Here is a 4,576-nt window from a genome sequence, read left to right on the forward strand (position 1 = left end):
TTATAAAGCATGAAATGCATACGTTATAAAGCATGAAATGCATACGTTATAAAGCACGAAATGCATACGTTATAAAGCATGAAATGCATTAGTTATAAAGCATGAAATGCATAGTTTATAAAGTAGAAATGCATACGTTATAAAGCATGAAATACATACGTTATAAAGCATGAAATGCATATATTATAAAGCATGAAATACATACGGTATAAAGCATGAAATGCATACATTATAAAGCATGAAATGCATACGTTATAAAGCATGAAATACATACGTTATAAAACATGAAATGCATACGTTATAAAGAATGAAATGCATACGTTATAAAGAATGAAATGCATACGTTATAAAGCATGGAATGCAAAACGTTGTAAAGCATGAAATGCATACGTTATAAAGCATGAAATGTATACGTTATAAAGCATGAAATGCATACTTTATAAAGTATGAAATGCATACGTTATAAAGCATGAAATACATACGTTATAAAGTATGAAATGCATACGTTATAAAGCAGGACATGCATACGTTATAAAGCATGAAATGCATACGTTATAAAGAATGAAATGCATACGTTATAAAGAATGAAATGCATACGTTATAAAGCATGGAATGCAAAACGTTGTAAAGCATGAAATGCATACTTTATACAGCATGAAATGCATACGTTATAAAGCATGAAATGCATAAATTCATGACGACACTTTTCTTGTTCTGTAATATGTCATCTATATGTAACATTTGCGCGTACAAATGTATGATTTAACTTCGCATTATTTGACATATTATTTTGCCCTTTCGCAAAAATCATAAAGTTCATGAAAAGGAATTATACAATTTAGAATTTAAAATTTGCTAAAATTAATTTAATATTTACGATCTTGGCGCCAAGAGTCTCACATCTCCCTAATTTCTGATAAATAATTGATCTGATGTCAATCTAGAAAATTTAGAAGAAATTCTACAATTTTACTGGAAAAAAAGGTAAAAAATTATAGAACCCAACAATTTCATTTGTTTTTGAAGTCTTTTTTTTTGAAGTCTATGCCACAAACTGTTTGCAACTCAATGTCGTAGACCTATATCAGACTATGGCTTAAGTTTGAAATGTCAAAGATTTGCACCATCTACAGGTTTCAAAGATTTAGAAATTATAAAATTTAAATTTGCGGCAAAGACTCTACTCCTTTAAATAGAAAAATCCACGAAATACGAGTTACGAAAAAAAAATAGCAGCTTGGAGAGTAAATGTTAACAGCTGGATCTTAGCTACCTGTCCGTGTGTATCAGCCCAAGTGTATACTTAGGACAGTTTACTAATCAAGGATATTTAGAGATGCAGTACGCTTTCGGAGTAAAAGTGCATGGGGAGTTTTTGTATCTTGAATTTTACATAGTTTTCTCAGAACTGTTTTTTATTGATGACATATTGCTCTGTAAAAGATTGTAATATTACGTCTTCCTGTAAAAATGTAATCCTGCACACTATATAGGGTAGTGGATTTCAATAGTTAAATGGAAAACAAATTCTTCTAACTAAATATTTTCAGAAATCAACCCCGAGTACTGTAATATACAGACTGACCTTTGAAAGTGAAGTACATGGCCTGTACAATTAGTAAAGGACTAGCGTACATCATCACTCTATTACCATAACCTCGTTGGTTAACAGCAAAAATTGTTTCTGGAAAAGGGGCGTAAAGAGCTTTGAAAGACCAATTTCTGTAGATTTTTGTTTATAAATCATCAAAGCATGAAGGTATTTATTTACTTTTCATTAGAAAGCTCTTGTGCTCTACTTTTAGAATCTACAAAAAAATTTTTGAAAAGCCCTTGACCATGCCATTTTAAATATGCAAAATTTTTTTCAAAATTTTAAATAACCTGATTTTTAATCAAGAAAAACTAAAAATGTGCAAATTTCCTTTGACAGGTTGTTTGCAAAAAATTTGCAATTTTTTTTTCGCAAAACTTGTGCAATCCGTTTCCTTATGTCATAGGCTTTCCAAAAAGCTAAATTTTATCAAAATCTGACAAGTGAAAGTGGGTCAAAACAAAGATTTAGTTTGCTACAGGCAAAAGCAGTCATTCAGGCAGTGTGCCTGAGGACTCAGGCAGTTAGTATTAAAGCCCGGTTTTAGGCCTAAAGGGAGGGCTTTGGATAAGTAAGAAAAGTCAGAAAATACTTTTTGAGTTATGTAAAAAAAACTACAGGGGGGGGGTCAAATTGACCCCCCCCCCCAGCGGGAATAGGGTTAAATATTCTTCAAATTCTTTAAGCTTTTTAGAATAAAAAATCTTTGAATCGTGTTAAAAAAACTTTATCATCCATCATCTCAGGGAGGGTGGGGGGGGGGGGGAGGAATGGAACATTTTCTGTGTATATCTGAAGGGGTATTAAAGAAACCCTTTTAACTGAATCCACAAATCAAAGAAGGGAATTCAAGACAGCGCCGATAAATTTTCACAATTATTTGGAGAAATCCGCCAAATCTAAAGAAATAAATCAAACTTTGGGACTTGAACCAAATTTATTAAACTTTCAAGATTTAAACATTTAATGTGTAAATTGATTGTTCGTGTTTAACAGTGTTTGTTTGTTTGTGTCTACAGGGTTACCAACAAAGTTTGAGACTGCAAAAGACAACCTGAAACTATTTAAACATGACGATTTCAGGGTTAATTTAAGTCTTCTGCCTTGAATATAGTCTTTTTATGGTTTATTTAATGAATTGAAAAAGAAAGAAATATGATTACAGTCGCACTTCGCAGAGAACCGAGAATGTAAGGAAGCCGACAGAAATAATTACATACAGTCGTCTTTGAAGTTTTATTCTTTATGGGTAACCCTTTATACTCAGAGGGCTTATAGGTTTCTACATGCCAGCCTATTCATAGCTAGACTGTACACTGTCTGTTTACTAATAAATGACATTAAGCTATTCTGCATAACCTATAATATAATAATCAAATATGCAGTACGCTTACGGCGTAGTTCCTAAAAGAATTCACAGTGATTTAAAGATTGCAAGCTCTAACGCCAAAATTGATGAGAAATTTGCCAATTACTTCTTAAAAACAGGTGCTTTAAAGTTCTAAAATGGTCATGTTTAGGGCTACACAAAAGTATACATGATTTGGAGCGGTAAAATCAAAGCCAACGGCGTTGTGACACTTCAAAGTCGACCCTGCCTTGCAAATTGATGCAACTTTTCATAGCAGGCTGAATCTTAGAGGATTAGCCAGGGAATAGGAATAAAGGGAAGGTCAATGGTGCTGGTCTGGCATGAGAAAACCAGTCGCACTGCTTTGCAGACAAGTTCGGTAAACTGTACACACACACAGACACACGACATGACTACAGTCAAGGAAATTGCAGAACAATATTGTCAATTAAGCTGAAATAAAGACAAGTTTATTGTAAACTTTAATCAAATTATTATGTTTGCATGAAAATTTGACTAATAGTGTTGACTTACATATATAAATAATATACATGTATATTAAACTTTTTTTAAAGTAAACAATTAACAATAAACAAATGTACTCTCCTAGACTGTACAAATACCGAGATTCGTATGTATTGTATATACCTACAGTTCACACCTTCGGTTTGGTAAAATTTACACACACTCTTTTGGTAAAGACACCCCCATGACGTTTCCGCCCCCTGGGATTAGCGTATATTAGTCCTCTATGCACTATTTCGTCGTTGGTCTATCTATTAGAGCTCTATACACTATAACATCGTTGGTCTAATATTAGTGCTCTATACACTATAACATCGTTGGTCTAATATTAGTGCTCTATACACTATTTGGTCTATCTATTAGCGCTCTATACACTGTAACATCGTTGGTCTATTTGTTAGTGCTCTATACACTATAACATCGTTGGTCTAATATTAGTGCTCTATACACTATTACGTCGTTGGTCTATCTATTAGCGCTCTATACACTGTAACATCGTTGGTCTATTTGTTAGTGCTCTATACACTATAACATCGTTGGTCTAATATTAGTGCTCTAAACATATCGTTGGTCTATCTTTAAACAAAGATCAATATCTCATTTAAGAGTCTTAAGAAAATATTAATAATAATATAACTAATATATAAAGAATGCTGAGTAGGAACAAACATTTTAAGAATGTTATAATCGAAAACCGTTTGATCTTTGTGAAAAATTATTTTTTCGTCATTGATGATGCACACGTCACGTCATTCTAATAATGTACTCCCATGGTATCTGCAGAAGAAATGTATGCTCACGTCACGTCATTCTAATAATGTACTCCCATGGTATCTGCAGAAGAAATGTATGCTCACGTCACGTCATTCTAATAATGTACTCCCATGGTATCTGCAGAAGAAATGTATGCTCACGTCACGTCATTCTAATAATGTACTCCCATGGTATCTGCAGAAGAAATTTATGAGATAAACATTATCATTTCATTCAATTTTGATCAAACATGGCTAGTAAAGGTATCATTGTGAATAGGGTATGCCACTCATACTTAGAATGTCACTTTAAATGACGATTTCAGTCACTTCAAGTTAATTTCACGCAAAATT

Source organism: Eurytemora carolleeae, unplaced genomic scaffold (genome assembly GCF_000591075.1).
Source record: "Eurytemora carolleeae unplaced genomic scaffold, Eaff_2.0 scaffold681, whole genome shotgun sequence".
NCBI classification, from domain to species: Eukaryota; Metazoa; Arthropoda; class Copepoda; order Calanoida; family Temoridae; genus Eurytemora; species Eurytemora carolleeae.